We start from the raw sequence: 18,436 nt of genomic DNA on the forward strand, positions 1-18,436 counted from the left end.
GATCTATGAGATGAAGATTATTATGATTGGAATGCCTAAGAACTAACTTCTAGTAAACCAAAAGCCATATTATATCCCTGGGAGAATTGCAGAGATTGATGTCACTATAAAAGACTTAAAAAGAGTAGGGGTAATGACAGGTGTCACATCCCTATGTAATACATCAGTGCCGCCTGTGTAGAAGTCAGAAGAATCTGGAGAATGACTGTGGATTGCTGTAAACTTAAATGGTGACTCCAATTTCAGCTGCTGTCCCAAATGTATAGCTTTATCAGAAAAAAAGTAAAGTGTTCCTGGTATGTGGTATGCAGCTGTTGACCTAGCTGATACCTTTTTCTTCATACTTACTTATGAGGACCACCAGCAAATCAGTTTGCTTTTCACCTGTCAGGCTCAACTATGCTCCTTCACACTCTTGCCTCAGAGCTAGTCAATTCTGCTGCTCTCTGCGACATTACAGTCCACAGAGGTCTGGATAATCTTGACATCTGATGAAATATCACAGTAGCCCACTGCATTGATAACATTGTGCTGAGATCTGAGGAGCAGGAAGTAGCAAGTTCTTTTGATGCCTTAGTTACATATATGCAAGTTAGATGGTGGGAGATAAAACCATTCAGGGTACCAATTCAGCATCAGGCAAGGCTCAATCAGGAGAGAGAAACCACACAATAATTAGAATGCAGAGAGTTTAACGTAAATAATTACTAACTATAACAGAGGAATGGAGAGACTGGGTAGTAAAAACTAAAGAGAATGCTAAAGAACACAGTGGTAGCAGATACAAGGAACAGCCTCTACTTCTGGGGCTGACATAGAATGCTTGAGATAACAGTTCCTTAAAGCTGGGAGATCATGAATGATTGCAGGGGGAGCTTCTTTCTGAGGACCTGGCCTCTCTTTCAGTCAAAGGGTTTCAGGTCCCAAAAGTGTCTCAGTGCCGAAAACTGGGCAAAAGTTTATGTTAGAGCTTAACGTTTGTGTCTACTACCCGCAAAGCCATATGTTGAAACCCTAACCGCAAATGTGATGATATTTGGAAATGGGATCTTTGGAAGGTACTTAACATTAGATGGGGTCATGAGGGTGGAGCTATCATGATGAAATTACTGCCCTTATAATAAGAAATAAGAAATACCATAGAGCTTTCTTACTTTCTCCCTGACTCATGCAAAAAGAAGGGTTCATGTGAACACATAGTGAGAGGTGGCAGCCTACAAGCCAAGATAAGAGACCTCAGAATGAAACCCACCTTGCTAGCACCATGATCTTGGAATTCCAAGCCTCCAGAACTGTGAGAAATACATTTCTGTTGTTTAATCTACCTGGTCTACAGTATTCCGTCATAGCAGACCACACTGACTAAAACAAATTTTGACTTTTATTGAAGTGGCTATCCTCAGCCTTCTGCCCATCATCCTAGCTTTCTTTTGATTGTATAGTTGAGTAATGCCTTCACTGACTGCCTTTTTCTCTTGTTCTTAGGACTTCAGTATTCTATTGCCTCATGTCCATACCTTTCTGCAAGTCAGGCCACCTGTCCACACTATCAGCTTCTGTTGGTATATAGCGGCTAGGTCTTAAATTTCTTTTTCTCCCTGCATACCACGTACCAGGAACACTTTACTTTTTTTCTGATAAAGCTATACATTTGGGTCAACTCAGCACTCATAGCCAGGATATATGTTGTGCTTTCACCCTAGTTCTTGGTCTGGTGATTAGGAGAGAGGGTAGGGAGAGATTCTGAGGAGGTCTATGTTCTTTAGTAAGGCAGATACCTCCCCCTACTTTTAAGCAGAGGAGAGTTCTAGACTTTAAGAAGGAGGAATGGGCCACTTCTGAAGACCCAGAGAGTTCAGGGGGACATGGAGTTTCAAGTTCTTAAATGCATCAACCCAGATGTCCCTGTCCCTCAAAGTCTTACTTACTCTTTCCCATCTCAGTCTTTGATCTTGGAACTGCAGACTTGCTGGGGGTGAGAATTCAACTTCCTTAGCATTCTACTACTTTTAGAGTGAATCAACTCCCAGGCCTGATCTCAGCTTTTTTCTGTAAGAGATGAAAATCTCTTTATGTTGCCAAGAAGGCTCTCTGACTTTCACACTATGCCTTTAATTGATAATCAATCACTCTGAGGTCTTTCTTTGATGTATCAATGGCACTCAGTAAGGGTCAACCAGTTTGGCTTAATAATTACTTCATGGTGCCAGAATCATTGTGCCTGCATTATCCCTTCACTGCTGTTCACGGCCCATTTCATGCTGTTCAAGTTCATGGCACGTGTGTTAATAGTTGCCCTGCTTCCACATGCTCAGGACTCTCGACTCCACCTGTCCCGGTTATGGGATCCTCAGTGTCAACCAGTGGGTAATGCAACTCTGAAATACCATTTTACAGTCTACTTCCTTGAACTACTCCTGGCCTTATTTCTCTTAGGTCATGTTTCCTGGGATACAGACTCTCAGGCAGAGGAAGTTCATTGGGAAGTGCTTTTGGTAACACTACAGTGTGGAAGGGAGGTAAACTGGACCAGGCAGAGGGAGAAAGTTCCATTGGAATGCAGTTACAAGAAAGGCAGAGGCAGGGCCTGGGAAATCCTGCAGGTCATCTTGTGTGAAAAGAAAATAAAAATTTCAGGACCCCAACTCACTATGTCAAAGGGAAAAGTTAGGCTTGGGAACTGAGTCACGCAAAACTGCCTCCCATTTCCTAAATGGGTAGCTGCAAAGATAGAAGCCACACACTTCCCCAGGGGCCTCCTCATAGTTCGCTTACAAGGAAATTCCTGTGGGCCCAAGATCTTTACCCTAAAATCAATTTCTGTTGAATTTCACTCTGACAATTTAATCAACAGCCTATCTTCACAGGTATAGGACAGACAGGACTTGTGCTCATCCTTCTGCCCACCTGAGACAAATGCATATTTTACTGCATCTTTTACTCTATATTTCCTTTATTTTATGTAAAAAATGCAGATTCATTGAGCACAAGACCAGTGCATAGTTGACTGTTCCTCTACTCCCTCTTTTCACATGTGCCATGTGGATTCTATGAAGGCTGATCAAAGCCTGACAAGAATGTAATCATTTGTCTCTTTCATCTACCCTCTCCTTTTTCTCTTTCCTCTTTCCTCTACTGCCTGCTCATTTCTCTATTGAAGCCTCCAGACCATCTTTGTAAAAAACATGGATCGCAGATATTCCTGTGATTTTTGTTCTTTTTCCCAGGCACATCCTCGACCTTGGTAAAATAAACTTCTGAATTGATTGAGACTGACTTCAGTCATTTTCTTTGATTTACATGAGGAATCCTGCCTACCACGCTACCTCTCTGTTCAGGTCAGGCCTGGACCCCTACCTTCATGGCCCCCAAGCCCAGACATAACAGCAGGTGGGAGAGTCAGGAAACCCTGGTAAGGGACACTCTTGGGCTTTCTTGAGAGGGTGCAGGGGCACAGAACGGGGGATGGGGCAGGCAGCCAGCTGGGTGGAGGATTTAGACCTGTGCCCATGTGCCAAGACTGACAAGCTACTCCAGGGGCCCTGACATGGCTTCTCGATGCCTCCTAGGACTTGAACCAGAAGTGAGGGGGTGATGGGGACTGGGAACAGGAGCAGCAGTGGAAGAATACATTCTCCAAAATCCTCTCAGCAGTTTTCCCGGCCATATGTGGACATGAGCAGGGATCCTCTCAAACTCATCTGCCCAGTGCACCCATTTCTGTAACAAATATCTCTTAATACTTCCTAAACACGCATACACACACACACACACACACACACACACAGAGTTTTTCCAAAGTCAGTATAATGCCTTCACTGAATAAAATGAAAGTGATCTATAATAAAAGAATATTGGCCAGGTGCGGTGGCTCACACCTATAATCCTAGCACTTTGGGAGGCCGAGGCCGGTAGATCATGAGGTCAGGTGTTCAAGAACCAGCCTCACCAACATGGTGAAACCCCATCTCTACTACAAATACAAAAATGAGCTGGGTGTGGTGGTGGGCGCCTGTAATCCCAGCTACTCAGCAGGCTGAGGCAGGAGAACTGCTTGAACCCAGGAGGCAGAGGTTGCAGTGAGCTGAGATCATGCCACTGCACTCCAGCCTGGGTGACAGAGCAAGCCTCCATCTCAAAAAAAAAAAAAAAAAAAAAAAAAAATTCATTTAAACATGTAAATGTGCAGGTAGGCCTGGCCTTGAAGACAAAGTTAATAGTAAGATGTTTGTACCTGTGTGTAGGGTCAACGTGAGTGCAGCCATGTCTGGTATAACACATTGCATCAGTCTCGGATGCAGACTGTCACAGTATGCTATACTAGAGACGTGAACACTAAGAGGGGTGTTTCCATCTGGGATGTGGTTTTAAAAGTGCTGCCAGTCCCACTTTACCTCATTCCACACAGTAGTTGCATTTCTAGAAAAATGCCTTGCATAGAAAACTGTGCAAAAAGGACTTTATGTTACATGGAGTTCAGGTTTAGGCCCAAATAATCATACAAACATCTCTCTCCTGCATGAATGTCTGGGAAAGCATTTGAAAGTCCTGTGGGATGTAAGACAACTCTTTCTGCATCTTGCACATGGAGAAAGTTAGAATTTCTCACCCCATCCACTAAATGACTATGGTGATGTCTCATCTATATGTCTACTGTTCCCCTTCACAAGGACCATGACATTAAGGGGTGCCCAGAGAATGGGCATCCTGTGTGTGGCCCTCTCCTCACTTTTTTTGGAAGGCCTAGAAAACAGAAACAGTTCCTGCAGAATTTATTAAAAAGATACACCCAAATGGAGATTCCACCAACTTGCACATTGCTACGGGTGGAGGAGCTCTCTACGGCCTCCTTTCTGCTGTCCTCACACTTCTGCTAAAGCACATCACTTGCTGGTGACACGTTCATTATTTACTCATCTCAGGCTCAAGAGCAAAGCAGCCAGGCTGGTCTCCACTCACTCATTCATTTTAATTAAACCCTCTAATTTTATTTATGCTGCCACAAACTGATTAACCATTTGCCAGCAGAGAGCAGGAAGTCTTAAAAAGCACCTTGAAGAATCTGTGGGTCTCAAAACACAAACCTCACAGAAATGAGGTGGGCTGTGGGTGGGGGGCTCCTGCAGGCTGGAGTAGGCAAGTTGTTGAAGCTTCACCACTTCCTACAACCTTGGAACAGCTTCTGGTTCTGAGATCTGGGGTCACCAGGAGCTGATGGATGGAGAGACTATCTCTTTGTCTGACATCCCTGAAGCTGTGGGAGAAGGGATGGGGCTGGCATGGTATCCTGTGTCCCTGGAGGACTGAGATTGTGGGTGGGGGCAGCAGAGATCTCAATTTCCCCAATCAGTGGGAGAAATGGACATTGATCCAGCCAATTACAAAACAGTTTGGTTGAGTATTGAGGCAGAGTTGAGCCTTGGGTGTTGGGAAAGGTTAGAAAAGGGCTGGAATTTGAGTTAAATCATGGAGGACTACTAGAATATCACCAGACTGACTAGCTGGAGAGGATATGAGCAAAGACTCAGACATTCATCCTTCCGTTCTCCAAAGGCCGGGCATGTCACTAGTTCCAAATATTAGAGAGAGAAAAAGGAATGAGAGACTGTAACAGGCTGAATTGGGGAATTTTAATCCAGTAATGTGCAAAGGTGATTTCCTCCCCTCCATGCCCCCACAGTAACCACTACTATCAGTTTTGCCTTTTCAGATTCTTTTTCTGATCCTGAAAGTGGGACGGAAAGAAAACTTGGTCTCTTGCCCAATAAGTTTGGCAAGTATTCTGATACATGGTTAAAACCTTTGACCCCTTTCAGTCAAATACTTAGTTTACTTGGATGTGATGATCCTCCGCCCTGGTCTTCAGCAGTGAGCTGCTGGCAGAGGAGATCACGTGGCTTGCTCTTCCACAAGTCTCTCTCTCCTCCTTCTCCTCTGTTTCCTGCCCCAGCCATACAGAATTCAGGGAGGCATGAGGAGAGTCTCATGTAGGGAGCACTGGCTGGTGGAGTGCTCATTCCTGTATCTCCTCTGGATGCTGGTGATCTGTGCGGTCTTTAAAGTCTTGAGGATCTGCTTGCTCCATGGTGATTGTGCAGTAACCCACTGGCTGCCCCAGTGCTTTTGTGCACTTGGACATCAGAACTCCAGCCTTTGGACTCCAGGACTTACGGCAGTGGCCTCCTGAGTTTTCAGGCCTTTGGACTCAGACTGAGAGTTAAACCATTGGCTTCCCAGGTTCTCAGGCTTTAGGATTTAGATCTATCCCAGGTTCTTCAGCTTGCAGATGGTCTGTTGTGTGACTTCTTAGCCTCCATAATCACATGAACCCATTCCCCTAGTAAATCCCTTCTCATACATCTCTATCTCTATCCCTAGCTCTGTCTCTATCATCTCTATCACTATGTCTATCTCTATGTCTCTATCTCTATTTCTATCTCTATCTCAGCTATCTCTATCTCTATCCCTGCCCATATCCCTCCCCTTATCCCTATCTTTATTTCTATCTATCTATACCTATCTCTATCATCTCTATCTCTATCTCATCTCTATCTATCTCTATCTCCATCTTTCTCTCTCTATCTCTATCCTATTGGTTCCATCTTTCTAGAGAACCCTGACTAATACAGATTATACGATTATATTTTCTTTCTGTAGATTTTATCTGGAATTAGATATCCTGAAAACATGTCCATGCCCTCAGGTTATTCTTTACTGTTGCTACATTCTTATTTATGTTCACACTTGCAGCCAGATTCCTCTGATATGAATAATAGATCAGCAATAACTTTTCCTCTTGTGTTCAGAATCATTACCATTTCCTTCAAAATCTCTTTCATGTATAACTGCACATATTAATCACAATGCTGGTTATTAATGATAAAATTACATTGAAACAGTGGAGCTGCTGAAATTAAGGCACTCTGAGATCAGCCCATGTCTTCTTCTAAAGTTTGAGCAGAACTTTGCTCATCTATCTTTTAGGTCAGCTTTGAAGAGTAAGACGATTGTTGGAGATTATCAAAATGACTCTAAAAGATTACCAAAAAAACAATGCCCAAATTAAGCAGAGAGGATCTTGACAAAAAGTCAGGGCAGAGACAAAGTTGGACAGAATATATGAAATAATGAGAAAAAGAGTAAAAAAGGCACAGAACACCATGGTAGATGTGGGACTAAAAAGTTAGTGAACTGTTCCTCATTCCTACCTTTCACCCTCCCACTATACACATGCACTCACACACACACACACACACGATTCAATGGAATCATATATATTTTTTTTACTAATGAAAAACTGTATTTACTTAGAAGCATTCAGAATGTCAACAAAACTGAAACCACCTTTGCAAAATTATGACAGTAAGAGAAATCTGATATAGCTGACTCCATCTTGCTTCTAAGATATCATTGTTCATTCCTAGGTGTAGGACAAGCTAACTTTGGGAGGAATTTAGTTTATGGTTTAGCTGATAAGAGCCCTTCCCAAAACTAAACTGTCTTTGTAAAACTAACAAAAGGCCACAAGATTAGTACTGTGAGAGTGGCCTGAATCTTGCTAAGATGTAGGCATAGTTAAACAATTACCAGCCATTGTTCTGGAGGTCACAAGATTTGTAACTTCCTCAATTACTCCTGTAAATAACATCACTATTTTAGAACCTAAGATTGGCTTTTTGAGATGTCTTTTCAGACTTTTGCATTTCTCATGACCAGATGGCTCCATCCAGACCTGCCACTCAAGACAACTAGTCCTGCCGCCCCCGCCAGAAGCAGACTCAGCACATGAGGACCATTTTCCCACATCCGTATGATTACATTCCCAACCAATCAGCAGGATCCAGTCTCTAGTCCCCCACCTGCCAAACTATCTTTAAAAAACTCTAGCCTCCAAATTTTGAGGGAGGTTGATTTGAGTAATAATAAAACTCTGGTCTCCTGTTTAGCTGGGTCTACATGTATTAAACTCTTTTGCTATTGCAATTCCCCTGTCTTGTTAAACTGGCTTCGTCTGGACAGCAGGCAAGAAGAACCCATTGGCAGTTACAAATTAGCAGCAACTTCTCCTTCTTTTTTCTTTTTTTGCTATTACAGAGTGTTATTCAGTTAACAAACAATTATTTCATACAAGCCACATTGGAGTAAACTGAAGATGAAGAAACCATCATTCCTATATGTAACTGATTTGTGCTGTGCACCAACAAGAACTTGCTTTAAATTTTCATGCCAATTTACAACCTCCATACTGTACCAGGCAAGGTTAGAGTCTATTGAAAATACCATCAAGGCTCTCTAAAGACAAATTTGGTAGTGTGTCGGCTATACAAACAAAAGGCACTGTATAGTTTAGATACAAATCTTATGCATTTCAATTGTTTTCCTTAAAATAAGTGAGTTGTATACAGAGGGGTTAAATGCTTTATAGACAAGAAAAAAAACTGGGCTAGAACCAATTTATTCATCATCATCATTTTCATCTTCTATATTCCTCCTTCTCTTCATCTCCTTCTATTTTCTTACTTTCTTCAGCCTTGATGACTCCCTTTTTGACAGGCTTTCCTTTAGCTTGGTATGCAGTAATTTCCTTTTTGTATTTTTCCTTCAGCTTCTCAGCCTTCTTTTCCTAAGGCTGCTTGTTATCTGCAGCAGCATCATTATTTCTGAGAAAAGAAAAATAGCTTAGAGCATTCTGAGCTATGTGAAGTATGCAAAATTTATCCATTCCACAGAGACATAAGTATGGGACTTCAGTCATGTCGTCTACACCCATGCCCGAGGGCAATTGTTTATAGACACCTTGTTCCTGACTATCTGCCTCACCCATTATCTTCCTGTTCCTGGAATTTGAATTATCTTCATGTTCCTACATGCAGAACAATATCTAGACAATCAATAGCTTATGTCATTTTAATGTAAATTCTTGGTAAACAACTTAAGAAGCTCCTCTTCTTTTCCCTTAAAAACCTACTTTTAACAGTATATCCAAGGCAACTTGAATCTGTGCTCCCAGGTTGTGGTCTTCAAGGCTGGCCCAAATAAACTCTCTACTTATATTAATTTTGCCTCAGCCACTTCCTTTCAAGCCAACTCCACTTCTCTCCAAGCTTCTTTGCAATATCCCCAAAGGATAGTCCAGGTGTTTTCCTTTGACTCTGGGGTGATGGAATAGAATAAGAAAAATTCCTGAGGAGTCCTCTTGTGCACACTGAAATTCCTGAAGTTGTTATTTGTTTCTCCTTTAGGAGGAAGATAGGTTTTCATTTCTCTCTTTTTTCTTTCTTTCTTTTTTTTTTTGAGATGGAGTCTCACTCTGTCACCCAGGCTGGAGTGCAGTGGTATGATCTCGGCTCACTGCAACCTCTGCCCTCTGAGTTCAAGTGATTCTCCTGCCTCAGCCTCCAAAGTAGCTGGGATTACAGGCGCCTGCCACTGTGCCTGGCTAATTTTTTGTATTTTTAGTAGAGACGGGGTTTCACCATCTTGGCCAGGCTGGTCTTGAACTCCCGAACTCGTGATCCACCCGCCTTGGCCTCCCAACATGCTGGCATTACAAGCGTAAGCCACCGTGCATGGCCTTCATTTCTCTTTTATAATAGGCCTTGTCTGCTTTTTGCATGTCTTCAGATTTTTCCTTTCCCTTTTAGCAGATATGGACTTCCACATCTCTGATCACTTCTTAGTAAACTCCGAGAATCTGACTGAAGCATCTGGGTGCTTCTTCTGCTCCTCCAGGCAAGCTTGCACAAAGAATGCATATGATAACAAATTTGCTGCTCAACTTCTTAGGGTCTCCTTTGTCCATGTTTAGTTATTTTTCCTCCCAGTGGCCATCTGGCTCTCACTTGTCCTGGCTTAGTCTCTATGGAGCTCCATGTATTGCAATTGAAACTGCCTCTGCAAAAATCGTAACTGAGACAATTACTACGAGAAAGAGATCTGACCTAACTGATTCCATCTTGCTTCTAACATCCAAGAGGTCCTTGTTCATTCCTGAGTGCAGGCTAAACTAATTTTGGGAGAAACTTAGTTTATGGTTTAGCTTTGAAACAAAGATGATAATAGCCCTTTCCCAAAACAAACCCCCTTCCTGCCTGCGGACTAGAGTGCCTTTGCAGGACTAACAAATTAGCTGCAAGATTAGAAATTATGGTTTAGGAGTTATCCGGCTAGAGGCTGCAAGATTCTAAACCTCCCCAAATTGCTCCTGGGGATAACATCACTACTGTAAAACCTGAGATCAGTTCTTGAGATATTTTGCTGTACTCAGTGAATAAGCTGGAACCACCCAGATTGATAAACTGGCTAATCTGGTCTTGTGGCCCACACTCAGGAACTGACTTAGCACAAGAGGACAGCTTCAACTCACTGTGATTTCATCTCTGACCTGCCCAATCAGAACTCATGACTCATTGGGCCCCTACCCACCAAATTATCCTTAAAAACTCCCATCCCCAGCCAGGCACAGTGGCTCATGCCTATAATCCCAGCACTTTGGGAGGACCAGGTGGGCAGATCACTGGAGCCCAGGAGTTCAAGACCAGCCTGGCCAATGTGGTGGAACCCTGTTGTTATGCCCAGACCGTTTGTTCCCCAAAGAAGACCACCAGAGTCCAGAGTCAAAGCCAAGCGGCAAGGATCTTTTACTACAAGTTCGAACTTGGTCCCTCCGTTCCACCGCATACAGGAGGGCCCCGAACAATACAAGTGCTTGCCTTTTATAGCCCGAGGTAAATAGGATACGTAAAGTTACAGAGGAACAAAGGAATTCTTTTGGTTACAGCACTACAATTGGTTAACATTTTAAGTTATACATTTAGCAGTTTTCTATTGGTTCCCGCACTTTCAGTAAATCCACGAACGGCTGTGTCCTTATCGGAGACTTTCCAGGTGGTGTTTGTACTGGGCTCGGGAAGTTGAGAGATATATGGGGGGATGTGTTTGTACTGGGCTCGGGAAGTTGAGAGATATATGGGGGGATGTGTTTGTACTGGGCTCGGGAAGTTGAGAGATATATGGGGGGATGTGTTTGTACTGGGCTCGGGAAGTTGAGAGATATATGGGGGGATGTGTTTGTACTGGGCTTGGGAAGTTGAGAGATATATGGGGGGATGTGTTTGTACTGGGCTCGGGAAGTTGAGAGATATATGGGGGGTTGTGTTTGTACTGGGCTCGGGAAGTTGAGCCCAGGGCTGAGGAATGTGCCTGGGCTGAGGAATGTGCCTGATTTTTTTCATTCCTTTCACTGTCTCTCCTAAAGATACAAAAATTAGCTAGGCTTGGTGGTGCTCACCTGTAATCCCAGCTACTTAGGAGGCTGAGGTACTAGAATTGCTTGAACCTGGGAGATGGAGGTTGCAGTGAACTGAAATCACAACACCGCACTCCAGCCTGGGCAACAGAGAGAGACTGTGTCTCAAAAAAACAAACAAAACAAAGGAAAACAAAACAAAACTCTGATCTCCAAATTCTTAGGGAGACTGATTTGAGTAAAAATAAAATTCCAGTCTCCTGCACAGCCAGCTCTGCATGAATTACCCTTTCTCTATTGCAGCTCCTCTGTCTTTATAAATTGGCTCTTTATAATAGGCAGCAGGCAAGGTGAATCCGTTGGGTGGTTATGTTAGAGGTGTTTAAACCAGAGCAATTCCATCTTGTATAGGGTCTGGGTAAAATAAGGCTAAAATCTACTGGGCTGCATTCCTAGGAGGTTAGGCATTTGTAATTACAGGATGAAACAGGAGGTCAGCATGAGACACAGGTCACAAAGACCTTGGTGATAAAAGGATGCAGTAAAGAAGCCAGCCAAAACCCACCAAAACCAAGATGGCAGTGAAGTGACCTCTGGTCATCCTCATTGCTCATTATATACTAATTATAATGCATTAGCATGCTAAGAGACACTCCCACAAGCACTATGACAGTTTATAAATGCCATGGCAACATCAGGAAGTTACCCTATATGGTCTAAAAAGGGGAGGAACCCTCAGTTTTGAGAACTGCCCACCCCTTTCCCAGAAAACTCATGAATAATCCACTCCTTTTTAAGCATATCATCAAGAAATAACCATAAAAATGGGAAACCCCTGGGGCTGCACTGCTTATGGAGTAACCATTCTTTATTCCTTTACTTTTTAAATAAACTTGCTTATACTTTACTCTAGATTTGCCTCAAATTTTTTCTTGCACAAGATCCAGGAACCCTCTCTTGAGGTCTGGATTGACATCCCTTTCTGGCAACATCTTCCTGGTGAACCACAAAGGGACTATACTGAGGAGACCCTGACCCAAAGGAAATAGACTGCAGCACCAATTGGCTAACTTTGGGTACATGGTGGGGTACATTTTACTCAGGTAAAGGATGAGATTGGGTTAAAGGCCTCTTTTAAGAAAAGGCAAGGATGCTTGACTGAACTTGGGTTTGAAGCTCAACTTAGGAAGGTTAGAGTCCTTCCTAAGATTTAGGTGGTTAGAGTCCCCTGTCAGTAAAGTCCTTCTTGGTTAAAAATGGATTTGGTACTGCAGGATATTAACTATTATTCTCTCTGGATTAATATGTCTTGCACTCTTTGCTGATGGCTGTGGGTGACAGAATTAAGCATGTACAGGACCATGGGACATAGGGAGCTTTTTCCTCCCCAAAGGGGGACAACTGAGAGCTGATGGCATGCTGGAAAAGATCCGCTTGTGACTGACAGGCGGCCATCTGAACTTCTGGTTCAGTGTCACTGCAATGGGTGGGTCTTTCTCTGTGGATCCTTCTCCATGAGTTCTTTGCCTTCCCTACTCTACTGCAGGCAATGCTTTTCTCCCTTCCCTTTCCTCTCTTTCTGTGCAAACTGGTTGTAGGAATGGTAAAAAGGATCACCATCTCTTGCATTATCTCTTGCAATTTTACTTAATGAGAAAAAGGATTTCTGAGGCTAGTCTTAAGCTGTAGTGAATCTGATGTATTTTGTGCTATAAATTTGTCTTTCTGTATCATTCTGTCATAAAGAAGAGTACCTTAGGAGAGAACATGGGCTTAGGATCCCATGAAACCACTGTTCAAGACATTCCAGCAAACTGGTCAGTAACAAGCTTTGCTGCAGGTCCCTGAAACAATGAAACTGGATGAGGTTTCCCTCTTATCTTGTTCTACATTCTTGGGAGCTTGAACTTGTAACCGTGGGGAAGTAGTTTCTCTTTTTCCACCATCCAGAGAATAGGAATTTTGGAATTCACGTCATAGCCCTAAAAATTGTCTTGAGCAGTTAAAAGTTTTTGCAAGCTAAAAATTGGCTGCTTCCAGGCTCCTTCTGGGAAGAGTAATGGAAACTGCCCAGTGTTATAGCTTAGTGGCTAAGGCTTTGTCTTTTCACAATGGGGGCCCAGGTTCAGGGTTCAATTCCTGGCCCAGGGAATGAGTACTTTTTGGTTCCTATCTATGTGAATGTTGCCATTTGTTGATTCTCTGCCCCTCCATGAACAACTTCTGACTTTCTTCTTGAATTTTCCTTTCTCTGAGCTACATTTGAAGATTTTAGATTTTGTAAAAACTGCTAACCATCTCTTTGAAAAAAACCTGTTGACTTGTGGTTAAGTTATAACCTTAGTTAAGGCTTACTGGTTTTGCCTGTGAGGTTACTGTTGGTAAAATTCAAAAGCCAGAAATATTGGTCATTTGGCCTGGGTGAGATCAGTAACAAGAAATTTAAAAGGACATTTTAAAAAGAGTGCTATGGTTAAATGTTAGCTTAATTAAAAGTAGATAGCCAAGCTCTACATATATTTAAAAAGGCTTTTGTTTCGTCTCTTCTTGGAATATGTTTTTCTGGAAAAAAAGCTTTTTTTTTCTTCTCAGTTTTTCTCCATTTTGTCTTCTTGCCACTCTTGATGCACACATGAGAGGACCTAAGAATTTCTAGCAGCATGGGACTCCTTGGGAAAAACAGAGGAGGTGCCACAGACTTCATTGTGGGAAAAATCTCTGTTTTCCTCATAAAACCCCAGGAATTGGAAGTGGATAGATCCCTCTCAAAATCTAAGACTCTGTTCTCTTTTGCATTGCATTATCTGATGTTTTGACTGTTGGGGGTATGAGAAATTTACACTATGAGAGAAATTTAGTGTACAATAACTAGGGAGGAAATGTACTTTTAGGGTATGGGGGGGATACTCAACTCTTTGCACGTTTGGATCAGAGAAGCATGCTCTTGGCCCCCTGGAAGGTATGGAAATATCCCCACTCACCACTCAGAGATAAGACTCCCATGGGAAATGGGCTGATTTCCTCTTTTTGGGATCCAGGATCTGGTATAAAAATGGGACCCTCAATTTTGGGGAATCTGTTTTGCTTTCCAGCTGTGCCTGTTTATTAGGCCCTAGAAATTGCATACTTTAAAGAGAAACTTAAAAGCTGGCAAATGAAAAATCTTACAACTACTAGATCTGTCTGTCTATTTAAATGTGTTGTATGTGTGATGTGTATAAATGAAAGAGCTTTGATTAATTGGCTTAAAAATAATAAGAACTTAAATCAATCAAGCCATCAAGCAATCTTTATTTCCCAAAGATTATTTGATTACTTGGTTTAATCTTTGGGAAATAAAGACAGTTTTACAGATTATTGGTAAAATTAAGACATTTCATCTAAATTACACTGGTTGCTGAATGCTTTAAGGTCAACTGCTTCTTTTACTTTTAAAAATTGTTCTAGTACCTGCTTTGGAGCCATTAGATTCTAAGTAAGGCCTGAGGGCATGTAGAATTAGCCATGCCTCCTGGTTATGCTAGAAAGAGTCAGACCTTATCTACACTTTTGTCTGGTGTCTTAAGCTCCAAAGCTGGTACACAATTAGAATCACTTACTTACCAGGTTTTTCACCAAAAGTAAAAGTTTCTAAGAGTTAATATTGTAACACGTAATTAAGACGACCAGAAATATACCAGGCATGGTGGCTTATGCCTGTAATCCCAGCACTTTGAGAAGCTGAGGTGGAAAGATCACTTGAGCTCATGAGTTCCAGATTAGCCTGGGCAACATGGCTAACCCCTGTCTTTATAAAAAGTACAAAAAGTACTGGGCACAGTGGTGATGTCTGTAGCCCCAGCTACTTGGGATGCTGAGGTGGGAGCACAGCTTGAACCCAGGAGGTGGAGGTTGCATTGAGCTGAAATTGTGTGGCTGCACTCCAGCCTGGGTAATAGAACCAGACCTTGCCTCAAAAAGGAAAAAAAAAAAAAAAAAAGGACTACTAGGGAAATAGTTTTACAAGGTATGTAAGGAAAGTGAAATGTATTTTTGGTAAAATATTATAAGAAGGCATGGGAATGAGGACTTTTTCTTTTGGCCTAGTTCACAGGGTTAAAGGATTGGTTTAAGTTAGATAGGATAAAGTTGAAGGTTTGAGCAAGTGGTGGAAGGTTTGTGAAAAATGCATATTGTAAAAGAAATTCTATGTGTGAACATATTGGCTAAAGTTGAAGGGGTATTATTCAGTTTTTTCATAAATTGAACATTGGAATAAAAACAATGAGTTTTTCTTAGAGCACTTATCTACTCTTTAAAAAAAATTTGTAAAGGGTTATAAAAGATTTATGAGAATCTTACCTTATGGTCAGACATTAAAATTGGATAGATTCATCTTTAAGGTTTTATTAAGAATTTGGTTTAACATCAATAATGCACTAATCTCATGGTGAAATTTGGCTTATTTGGTATAAAAATCATACAGAAAGCACTGTCAAATATGAAATGGTGTTTGGCTTTCTTTGGGCTGTATTTTTATAAATATTTATTTGTATCTGTTCCAAAATTATGAGAAGCTCCTATAATTCTTTTTTCTTTTTCTTTCTTTCTTTTTTTTTTTTTGACAGAGTCTTGCTCTGTCACCCAAGCTGGAGTATAGTGGCGTGATTTCGGCTCACTGCAACCTCCACTTCCTGGGTTCATGCCATTCTCCTGCCTCAGCTTCCCGAGTAGCTGGAACTACAGGCACCCACCACCATGCCTGGCTAATTTTTTTTTTTTTTTTTGTATTTTTAGTAGAGATGGGGGTTTCATTGTGTTAGCCAGGATGGTCTTGATCTCCTGACTTTGTGATCTGCCTGCCTCGGCCTCCCAAAGTGTTGGGATTACAGGAGTGAGCCACTGCGCCCAGCCGAGAAACTCCTATAATTCTTATATGACTTAGTGTATATTGTTAATAATTATAATTATGAAAAGTCTTTGTATGCACAGAAGTAACCAAAATTCCTAGTCAATTATGACTTTAATAGTGGCTGCCCTAAGACTTTTTGTCATCCACAGATAAGTGTTATCTTGTATTGATTCTCTTCAAAAGGTGATTTATAATCAACTACAGGACTTTGACACGTGCTCTTAAATGCAGGTTTCTGATAACTTAGGAGATTGTGACATTAGAATAGAGGAAAAACATTCAGGACTCTCATGGAGGGCTGAAATATTCATGACTATCAAGCAGAACAGGAGTCAACTGCATGGAGTAAACTAATAGAAGCCTGAAGTAATCTTTTTGCCTTTTTTTCTCAAAGTGTTGCTGATCCTTTGTTTTGTTTTTCACAGTCAAGAAAACTTTTATTTACAACTTGTAGCAGCTGAGTACACCTATAAAGAAAATTTGAAGCATATTTCTCTCTACCCCGATTTCTCCAGAATTTGGAAACTATTTGTGAGTATTCTTATGGCAATATGGTTATTTGCATAAGTGCAATAAGAATCTGTTTTCTTTTACAACAGGACACAGTTGGAGGAACTGGTTATTTTACCAAGCCTTTGACTGGAATGGCATGCTTTCAAATATAAACTGCTTTAAGGAATCAAACTTGACTTACAGACACAATAAAAACCCCTTGGGGAAACTGGCCTCATACCTTATCTACATAGTCCTTATACAGGGTTCTTGGCCTGTGATAAGTAAAGAATGCAACTTTCTCATAGGCCCAGGAACCCCAATATCTTGGGACCTCAGAAGGAGAGGAATTTACCCAACTTATAGGTATTTGATGGCAACAACCCATGGCTGGGCTCAGTTTTTAAAAAAGTCTTATTTAAAATTCCTTATAGAAGAAAGATCCATCAAATCCAATTACACACACACACACACACACACACACAAAAACCCTATGTGAAAAATAATTATTCTTGCTGCACTTTTTACAAAGAATCAGGCCAAGTATAAAACTAAATTTATTTAGTCGGAAGCAAATCGGTCTTACCATGATTTGTGTTTAATAAAAGTGGGAACCTGAAGAGAGAAACAAGTTATGTTCCAACTATGGTACACCTGTTATTAGATTCTAGTCTCATCAGTTATTTTTAAGTTTTTTTTTCTTGCAATTTAGACTAATCCTACTTATTCCTGCCAACTAACCAGTGATCTCTGGCTGCTGCTCAGAAAAAAAATAACAGAAATGGGTAATGTAAAAATCTGGATCAATATTCTAATTCCGATCATGTATTGGAACATATAGCATGTAAAGTAACTTCATATCAGCTTGACCAGTTCCAACCATTGCCAAGTTCATGGAAAGCCTTCTAACTTAGTTTACTTGGGATAGTTTTACTTATTTTGCTTTACCACTGTGGAATATATTGCTGTTGTACTCTGTGTGGGAGTGCAGGATAAGCTTACTCAATGTTTTATTAAGTTGAATACTTTTTAATCTTCCAGATATCACCTTTTGCCCTCAAGAGTTAAGAATGGCCCTCACCATAGTGATGACTTCTGACTGTGCTCCTCTCTACCCTGAATACAAGAGACCACAATAGTTAGGTAGGAATAGCATAGCCGTGATTCAGCCTGAAGAAGTTACAGAAGATGGATCTTCATCCCTCTACTACCCTTTGGATTAGGGGTTCCCTTGTAAAAGGGAAGGGAGAAATATGTCAGAGGCATTTGAACCAGAGCAACTCCGTCTTGAATTGGGGTTGGGTGAAATAAGGCTGAGACCTACTGAGCTGTATTCCTAAGAGGGCAGGCATTCAAAGTCACAGGATGAGATAGGAGGTTGGCACAAGATACAGGTGACAAAGACCTTGCTGATTAAACAGTTTGCAGTAAAGAAGTTGGCCAAAACCCACCAAAACCAAGATGGCAATGAAAGTGATATCTGGTCATCTTCACTGTTCCTTATATGCTAATTATAATGCATTAGCATGCTAAGAGACGCTCCTATCAGCACATGATAGTTTACAAATGCCATGGCAATGTCAGGAAGTTACCCTATGTGGTTTAAAAAATGGGAAGAACCCTCAGTTCTGGGAATTACCCACCTCTTTCCTAGAAAACTCATGAATAATCTACCCCTTGTTTAGCATATAATCAAGAAATAACTATAAGTATTCTCAGTCAAGCAGCCCAAGTTGCTGTTCTGCCTATGGAGTAGCCATTCTTTATTCCTTTACTTTCCTAATAAACTTGCTTTCACTTTACTG

General features: G+C 41.4%; 1 long non-coding RNA gene across 1 annotated transcript in view; it reads left to right on the forward strand.

The window, feature by feature from the left end:
• LOC119627899 (uncharacterized) overlaps window positions 1-18,436 on the forward strand; it is a 71,611-nt gene extending 53,175 nt beyond the window's left edge. The window contains exons 2-3 of the long non-coding RNA XR_012093969.1: window positions 16,565-16,670; window positions 17,673-18,436. This is a non-coding gene — a long non-coding RNA (uncharacterized lncRNA). The remainder of the gene's footprint in view (window positions 1-16,564; window positions 16,671-17,672) is intronic.

The sequence above is a fragment of the Chlorocebus sabaeus genome, chromosome 9 (assembly GCF_047675955.1).
Source record: "Chlorocebus sabaeus isolate Y175 chromosome 9, mChlSab1.0.hap1, whole genome shotgun sequence".
Classification (NCBI taxonomy): domain Eukaryota; kingdom Metazoa; phylum Chordata; class Mammalia; order Primates; family Cercopithecidae; genus Chlorocebus; species Chlorocebus sabaeus.